Source organism: Lutra lutra, chromosome 5 (assembly GCF_902655055.1).
Source record: "Lutra lutra chromosome 5, mLutLut1.2, whole genome shotgun sequence".
NCBI classification, from domain to species: Eukaryota; Metazoa; Chordata; class Mammalia; order Carnivora; family Mustelidae; genus Lutra; species Lutra lutra.
In genome coordinates this window covers 153,280,440-153,290,002 of record NC_062282.1, presented here as the reverse complement: position 1 = coordinate 153,290,002, position 9,563 = coordinate 153,280,440, and the positions used below count along the sequence as shown (strand labels likewise).

The following is a 9,563-nucleotide window of genomic DNA, read 5'->3' as shown; positions in this document are numbered from 1 at the left end:
ATTACTTGGTCACCACCACCCCCCGCGAACAGCGGGGAGTCAGCCTTTGGTTACAGGACAGGAGAGCGGTAGAGGCGGCCTCCGACCTAACACGACCCCGCGCGGCCGCTGCCGCCTTCCGCTTGACACCTCTCGAAAGAAACCTGTCCGCTTCTGCAGGGGGCTTGCAAGTCCCAAAATGGCCCTGGTTGCTTTTTTTTTTCTTCTTTTTGTCCTAAATATATTGGCCTGACTCGCTCAGCTTGAATCAGTAGTAGTAGAGGAGCTACTACTAATTTTTGGAGTTAATGTGTCATCCCCTAAGGACATGTCCTAGAGTCTTGCCGAGACAGAATGGATTGGCAGCCTCTGTTTTTACCTCCTCTCTGAAAACGCTAGCCTGGGCTTCAGTCTTCTGGCCTGCCTTGTGAGATGTTATGATTTATAAGGATTGTGTATGTTTGCTCTTCATTTCATTCCTGGATCAAAGTTCCTAAAACCCTTGAAACTTCCTAAGTGGTAACAGCACTAGGTGCATCTTCTGTTCTAATGTTTGGTCATTGACAGCGGTTCCATTGGTTCCTAGCTCTTGGTAGCTCTTCATCTGGCTGTTCATCCGTATCCTTTTTTTATATCCTTTAATAAATTGTTGAGTGTAAGTAAGTGTTTTCAGCTCACAGAACTGCTCTAGCAAATAATCAAGTCCAAGAGAAGGAGGTCCTGGGAACTGCCAATGTGTAGCCAGGTCAGGCAGAAGTTGTGGGTAACTTGGGGACCTGCTACATGTCATTGGTGTCTGAAGTGTGGTCAGTCTCAGATGGACTGTGGAGTCTGATGCTAGCTGTCTCCAGGTAGATATTGTCTACCTGGATAGTTAAATTGTAGGACAACCAGCTGGTGTCACAGAAAATTGCTAGGTGGGGGGGAGTAAACCCCACATATTTGGTGTCAGAAATTATCAGAAGTGAAGAGTTCTATAAAATAGGAAAGAAGACATGGAAGGAAAGTCTGGGTTTTTCTAGTACATGCATTGGTCTGACTTGTTAGACTCCAAGCTGAATCCAAGAGGAGCTGTAACTAATTTTTGGAGTTCACTTGTTCTAGAATATGGCCAGGACTGTGGATGGATTTGCAGCCCTCGTTTTTTTTTCTGTTTTTTAAAACTGGAACCTGGGCTCCAGTCTTCTGGCATATCTTCTGTTCCTGTGATTTCTCCAGTTTGCTAGCAGTGACTAACACATATTTTCAGTAGTGGGAGTGTAATAATTGCTGAGTCAGGAGTCTTGAAATGATTTATTTGGAAAGATGTCATATTAGAAACATTCTTTAAACAGAACTTATATTGCTGTTACACTCAAACATAACAGGTTCACAAATAAGTTCTTTCTCCAACCCAAACCTACTGCATCCAGCTGTCCTTCTCATGTGAATTAACAGCAACTCCACTTCATTTATTCAGGCCCAAACCTTAAGACTCATCCTCATACACTGCTCTCACATCCTCTACCCAATTGGGAAATTTTGTTGACTGTGCATTCAAACTATATCTAGTATCCAACACCTCAGCATCCCCACAGCAACCTGCATCTGTCACCCAATCAGGTCTCTGCTGTACAACCCCTCCCCCAAAAGCCTAATCTCCATACAACAGCCAGAGGAATCCTGGCTTTGGTTTCCCTGTTCACTTGGAGTGAAAAGCCAAACTCCTTACAGAGCCCAACACCTAGTAGCTGCCCTGCTTTTCTCTGACCTGCTCTCCCTCTGCTTAGTCTGACTCGGCCACACTGCCTTCATTGGTTTTCCTTGAGCCCATTTCAGGACCTTGGCACTGGTGGCTCCCTCTGCTTAGAAGGCTCTTCCAGATATTTGCCTGACTCACCTCTCACCTCTTTTCAGACGTTTTCTCAAATGTCAGCTCAGTGAGGCCTTCCCTGATCAACCCCTGTAACCCTCCTCCTCACTCAGCTGTGCCAGTCTGTCTTCATCATCTCCGGTTTCTCCGTAGCACTCACTTAACCGACATATTTATTATGCTTACTGCTTATTGTCCGTCTGCCCCTACTGCCATATAAATTCCATGAGGGGGGCCGTATTTGGCTATTTCATTCCTTGCTGTCTCCCAAGTGCCTAGCCCTTAGTTGGTGCTCAACAAATATTTGTGGAATAAAGGAACTAATAAATGAACTGGAGAAACTATTTTCATGATAGAGTATTCCCACCCAGGCCTTTCCCATCAGTAGGTACATGATATAGTATATTTTGCATTATGATTTTTTTTCTCCCGTACCATAGATAGACTTCACATTTCTAAATATTCATAATAATGCTTGTTAAAGATACTTAGATTTTTTGCATGCTTGTTCTAATTAGTCAAATGATAAAGAATAGCATCAAGAAAAAATTAACTATCTTCCTCTAATCCCACCCTGCTGAACAGGACCACTTTTAAATTTAGTGGATACCTTTCCAAATACTTGCTAGACACACATATAAACACATAACAAGTACAGACTTCATAGTTCAGAGACAGGTAATGCCAGAATTGTAACTTTATTTTCTGTAACTCAAGTCACTTTTAATTCTAGGCCTTATTACCTCTGATGGCAGAAAAGCTAAATCTAGTTAATTCAAGGCAAATGCTGGCACTTTATGATTTATTTGTTAATGATCAGCTACAGTTTAATTCCAGTGAATTCAGAACTTATTAATACCTTTGCTTCTATCCTTTTATTTTCACATAATTACCCAGTTTTTAAAATTATTATAAAAGAAATGGACATTCATTGCAGAAAAACAGTAAACCATAAATAAGCAAAATGAAAAAATTAAAACATCCAGAAATAATCAAATTTTAAAAAAACACCCAGTGATAGTCAATCTTAAAATCTTATATCTTAATCTAATCAAATCTTTTTTAAAAAAAGATTTTATTTAGTTATCTCTCAGAAAGAGAGGGGGAGAGAGAGCATAAGCAGGGGAAGCTGCAGGTACAAAGAGAAGCAGGCTCCCCTGCTGAGCAAAGAGCCCAATGTGGGGCTCCATCCCAGGACCTGGGAATCATGATCTGAGCCAAAGGCAGAGGCTTAACTGAGTGAGCCATCCAGGTGTCCCAAGTGGAACCTGTTTTTATGTCACTTCTGTGAATTGCCTACTTTTATCTTTTACAGTCATGTTACTCATTTGCTAGGACTCTTTATAGACTATAAAATAAAATACTGTGTTACTTATGTTGTAAACATTTTCCCAGATTGTTATTTGCCTTTTAAGTCTGTCTCTGGCTCATTTGACATTGCAGGTTTCAACAGCTCTTAGGCCAGAAGTCTGGTCTTGCTGCCCATGCTCTGCCTTCAGAATAAATTAATGCTTAGGAGTTGACTAGAGACTTTTGTGTCTGTTTTTGCCCATGTGATATAAGGAGTAAATAAGAAGACAGGACCATAGTCTCCAAAGAAAAGGCCAGAGTCCCCAGATGTAGAAGGAGGCGTTTGGGGGACCATTTGTGTTTTCTGGAGAGCATTGATACCCAAGTGCCATCCTAGATTTTTGGAAATCTCAATTTTAAATGATCTGTTATTCCTATTAGTTATCCCTATCCATACACACATAATTATCACACAATTATTCTTCTGTGTCAGGTGACGATAGTCCTGACCATGGGCATGTTCTGACTTTGTCTTCTCTTTGGCCTGGTTGGTATTCTTTCCTAAAACACCGTCCTCTTAAATGTCTTTCTTAGTGTCTGATGCATTAGTCACCACATCGCTCTCTGAACTCTGCTCCCTTCAGCAAATCCAGCGGGTGAGGGCGGACTTTTTGGGAACACTGAAGATAGATCTCCCCCAATCCCTTTTTCATGTTCCTTGTGGCAAAAAAAAAAAAAAAAAAAAAAAAAAGCAAGAGGGTGGGGAGGGCCGGAGTTTCACTGCGAGTACAGGACTGAAGAGGATGTGACAAGCTCAGACATCACCATAGCTAAGTGTAAAGCTGGACTTCTTACAGACACTAGGATTCCTTATCCTAGTAAAACCCAGGATATTAAGCAGAGACTTGAGATGAAGGTTAGGTAGCAGGTGGAGGACGCTGGGGATTGCAGTTCAGTCACGGGATGAAAGCTACTTAAGTACACTTAGAATCCTAGTGCTTTCTTCATTTCATTTCACAGTGAAGGATGCACTGATCATACTGCACTGTACCTGGTCTTTCCTTACTAAATTGTATTGTTATTTTAATTATTTTAATTTTGAGCATCTCTCCCCAAACAGACAATGAATTTCTTCACTTGATCTTAGCCAAAAGGCTGAGAAGTGATGACAATGAATTTCTTTGGGGCAGAGACCTGTTTACCTTAAAACACTTCTATATTTCTGTATTTGTTTAATTTAGTGAACATTTACCTGCCAGCTCAGATCCTGGCTCCTCTGATTTCTGTGGTGGAAGATCTGGTTTCCTTTTGCAAGGTGCAGATAAGGAAATGTATCCTTCACCCCTGGCAAGGTATTCATGAGGATCAAATGAAACCAAGACTGTGGGAATGCTTTTAAAACTGCACACAGCAATGTAAATATCTGTGAGGTTTAGAAGTTTACAGATAGCAATCGGAAAGTGCCAGGGTGGTGGTCACATTGAATTTTCATGGGAGATCACTTCATGCCCTGACCATCTGAGACCAGAGAAAGCCTGAGGGCCACCTTCCCCCTGGTCCCCTTAGGAAACCACTCCTGTTTCTCACCTGGTCTGTCCCTTTTTCAGGGCTCTCAAAGTATGATTAGGCCATAGTGAAAGCTGGTCTGCTTTCAAACACCATTCTTTAACAATTACAAGTTCTGACTATCCCTGGGTGATTTTGTTTTTAAATCTGTGAATTTGCATTTAAACCCAGAGCAGCTTGGGTCAGCATTTCCATAGACCAGCACCATTAGTGAGGGTCATCCAGTTACATAGTGAGTAAAAAACCTTGGCTCCCGATGCCAGGAGGCTGAGGTTTCCCTGTACTGAGCCTCCATAGGTGGTGGGGGTGGCTGGGAGAGAGGAGGAGATGGAGAAGGGAGAAGTCAAAGGAGCACAGACAGTCCAAAATAAAAGTGCCTTTTGCCTTCAAGACTTACCAGTCACAGGGAAAGAGGAGACTTATTCTCAAGAAAGACCAGGGAAATTTACAAGTAAAAAACTGAAGACATTTCAGAAGTACTGAAGAAGTGTTTGGAGAGACAAAAAAAAATAATCCAAGTAACTCCTGGTTTGGGGTCATGAATGCTTTGCTTCAAGCAGAACCAAGCTCAAATGGGAATATTCCTACTCCTTATAACCTAAGCTGGTTTTGGTGTCAGGGTGCTTGGATTCTAAAGGTCCTGGCTGCAGTGACCAGCTCTCACATACCCCAGCCAAATCCTTCAAAGCTTCTCCTATACTGGAGCAGTTCAAAGTACTTGGGAGAAAACGATTACAACTCTTACCCCCAAATTATCATTATAACCTTATCATAATTCCCTTATCTTTTTGAAATGGGTTTTAAACCCGAATAACTATTTCTAATTATTGGAAACATTTTAAATAACTTTTAGTAACAATCTTTATGAGTCATAAAAAGGAAAGGACATACCTAAATTTTTTCAAAGGAACATCTTTGATCTTTTGCTAGGTGGGTGTTTCACTGTTTTCCATCCTATTCTGGGACAAAGGTGTCCACATGTGTCTCCACATTCTCCTCCACCCCACCCCTACAATAGGCTACTTGGGAATAATGGAAGAATGTATAAATTAAAGGCAACCCAACACCCCAGCTAACACTCATTAAGAATCATCTGGAAACTGTTTAAGGAAAAAAAAAAAAAGCCACAGGATTCTGGGAGTTAAATTCTTCCCTGTGCCTCCCAAATGTCTCACTGCAGTGTGGCAATCACCTCTTGTGTTGTGTCATACACTGATTCATTCCTAGTGCCTGTTAAAGGGCTGGCCTGTTCAGGTGACTGACCCTGCTAAGGAATCAGACCCATTTGAAGTCATGTCTGGAAATATCAGGCTTGCATTCTTGCATTTTCTTTTAAGATTCATTTATTTATTTGAGAGAACATGCATGAAGAGGAGGGCAGAGGGAGTGGGAGAGAGAATCTCAAGCAGCCTCCACACTGATCATAGAGCCTTATGCAGGCATTGACATGGGGCTGGATCTCATGTCAAATGCATTTTATTATCTACTTTTAGGGCCATCCTGAAATGGCTTTTTTTTTTTTTTTTAAAGATTTTATTTATTTATTTGACAGACAGAGATCACAAGCAGGCAGAGAGGCAGGCAGAGAGAGAGAGAGGAGGAAGCAGGCTCCCTGCGGAGCAGAGAGCCTGATGTGGGGCTCGATCCCAGGACCCTGGGATCATGACCTGAGCTGAAGGCAGAGGCTTTAACCCACTGAGCCACCCAGGCGCCCCCTGAAATGGCTTTTTAATGTATTCAGATCTTGACCTGTGCTATGATTCTTGAATGCAGGAACTTGTGTCTTCACCTTGTGTGACCCTAACAGTGTTAGGCACAAACAGCAGAACTTAATAAATATCTATGAGGGGTTTTGTTTTGTTTTGTTTTTTTAAATAAAGAATTTCAAACTTATCCCAGTGGCAGCCATTTAGACAGTTAACAAGGGGAGAGAAGGCCCTGGAAGAAACTTTGGCCTAGGCAACAAGTCCTGATGGATCTCAGCAGTCAGGAGGGAGGCGTGTTTCCTGAAAAAGTCTGATGGAAGGGACAGCAAGGATCATGGCCCATACCTTTCAACTGCCCCTCTCCATCCACCTGCAGCAGACTCTGCTACACGTACTAATTCCACAAATGTGGAGCCCCTGTCCTTGTGCTGTCACTGCTTCCTGAAGAAACACAGTAACTACCTTACAACCCAATCCAAGCCATGAAGGGAGGCCCTTGAAGGCCCCCAAGCTCAGAACTCAGACTCAAAGCCATCACCAGGAGGTGAGATTTATTCTTGCCATTAACCAAACGGGAAGGGAACGGCCAGAACAACCCAAACAGCACACAGGGAGGGAAGATCCCAGCACTTTGGACAATGACTGATTGTCTTAGGGTGTCATGGGGTGGACAATGAGAGGAAAAACCAAGTCCAAAGATCCTAATTCTGAGGGGATGAAGAGGCTTGGCCTGTATGGACAGATAGTGCGTTTTGATGGCAAGGCAAGGCTTTTCTTTGAGATACATAGACTTGGAAGCAGACGGAGGCTGGGGATGTCTGCCGGGAGGCGTGGAGCAGGACGCAATTCCCTGTCCACCTTGCAGGCTCTCCCTCATGGAGAGGATCACTTATGGAGATTGCTGCAAGGAGAGACTGTGATTCTGTGAAACAGCTAGATAGGGCTGGTGACTCACCTTTGGCATCCCTGAGGTTTGGATGCCAAGGTTCCAAGAGGATCTGAAGGCCAAGTGGACACAGCAGGAGCAGGGTTTGTAGCATCTTGCCTATCCAATGCCAAGTCTAAGAGGGCGACCACCAGATGGGAGAACCCTGAAGGGGGTTGTGGGCCATGTAGCCAGCAGTTAAAACTGAGGAAAGCAGAAGGAGGCTAAGCCAAAATGCCCCCCCCTCCTAAGAGCAGTGCCTACATCCTGTCCAGCCTAGATCTATCCTTAAGACTTAAGATGTTCAAAGTAAAAGGAAACAGTGTGGCCAACTGGGTTGTCAGATACAATACAAAACACCCAGTTAAATTTGAACTTCAGATAAAGAATTATTGTTAATGCATGAGACATACACTAAAAAATTGTTTATCTGCAATTCAAACATAACTGGGCATCTTGGTTTTGTTGGCTTGCTTCACTTTGCCAAATCTGGCAATCCAAGCGATGTGCCAACATGGTAAGTGAATCTGAACATTTTTGAAGATGTAATAAAACAAGTAGTGGCAGCTTCTACACTGAGTCTTCCAGGCTCCAGAGTTTAGTTATTGATTCTGAGATGACCGTACCTTCTCCATGCACTGAGCCTCTCTTCCTTCTGGGAGCTGTGGGACAAAAAGAGAAAATAAATATTTGACACAGGCTGGTTTGATTGGCCAGCCAAAGCAATAAGCAGTGACAGCTTAGGGATTTCACACATACAGGGATGCCGGCATTTGGGGAAAAGGAGGGGATAGAGTAGAGTAGGTCGAGGGGAGGGGATCAGACTGTTTTACCTGTACTATGTCTCATGAAACTTTGCATCTTTGAGTGGCTGTGTGTATACAGTGCTAACAATATTTCTTACTGTAGTTGGGATCCAAAATATTTGGAAACCACTGACAAGAGGTTGGTGCTTGCAGGGCAGTATGAAAACTGTTGGATCAACAGGCAAAATGAGTTTGCTTCACACTCATAGGGGAGGGTGAGCTTTGCCTTGATTTAGAACAATCACCTTCTGGAACCACCTTCCCTTTTCACGGAATCTGCAGTTCCTTGCCTATATGGATGGCCAATGCTTCATTTAAAGTGGAGTTCCTAGTTTTGTCATTTTGTTCATTTTGCTGCAATCGCTTACTAGAAACACACTGGGATCCAGAATTGTTGCACCCAATTTTAGCAATAAATAGACTAATTAAACATACCATATAAATATAACAAATAATGTGGGACTAAATGCACCATCGAAATGGCCTTTAGAAATTTTTTTATTTCCTCCTCTAAAAGGAAGGTTTTTCAACTTTAAAATCGTTGGAGCTTACGTGGCTTAATTCCTCAGAACTACCCCAAATGGTTTTCTAAGAGTCACTATTTCTCTCATGCAGTGAACATATGATGCTTTTACTGAGGAAGAGGCAGAAAAAAATGTTTACCGTCTGTCTCACTTTGTACTTTAAGAGATGTCTATAACATTAGCTCTTGATTCAGAAATTATAAATAAAGCTGTTTTATCTTCCAATGTTACTGAAACACTGTGTCCTGTGATGTTTTCATCTTTATTGTTCCAGGGATTTCATTTTTATTTTGCACTTATTTTTTGTAAGAATAGCTTATTAATTCTAAGCCTAAATATTTACTCTCCCACACCAGTTGCTCTGATCTCCAGCATTTCTGCAGATTTTGCTTTTATGCATGGATTGAAATGGGTTTGCTGTTTTTTTTTTTTTAAGTGAACAATACCAGATACACCTGGATCTGAAATTAATCCCAACACACAGGAACACCATAATTTTGAAAGGCATATGGAGGCTTGAAGCCTCAATGTCCTTTGCTGTAAAATGGGCATAGTAAAAGTACCTATGTTGTAGAGCTGTGGTGGGATTTCTATGAGAGAATGAATGTGAAGTCTGGTGTGGCAGAGACAATGCTCTATGATTCACCAAATTCCATTTCTGTTTCCTCTTCATGAAGAATGAGACACATTTTCAACCTCTCTTGTATTGGTTTGGGGCCATGTGACTGGGCTCTGGCGTGACTACTCAGCCTGGCTACCACGGGGGACATCTGTTCCAAGACACGTGGCTATAAGACATGGTGGGTGTCCTACCATACACAGGACTTTATGTGAGCAAGAAACCAAACTTTATTTGTAAAGATTTGAGGATTTGTTACTACAACATTGCCTGGCCTATCCTGACTAATACACTTG

General features: G+C 42.3%; 1 protein-coding gene across 5 annotated transcripts in view; it reads right to left on the bottom strand.

Moving 5' to 3' along the window:
• Nucleotides 1-7,855: 7,855 nt before the first annotated feature.
• ZFP62 (ZFP62 zinc finger protein) overlaps nt 7,856-9,563 on the bottom strand; it is a 43,989-nt gene continuing 42,281 nt past the window's right edge. For 2 of the 5 annotated variants that reach the window (XR_007127591.1, XR_007127593.1), the window contains exon 3: nt 7,917-7,980. The gene's annotated coding sequence lies outside the window, so the exon portion shown is untranslated. Of the gene's footprint in view, nt 7,981-9,563 lie in introns of all 5 variants that reach the window. The other 3 variants (XR_007127590.1, XR_007127588.1, XR_007127589.1) reach the window with 2 other exon arrangements.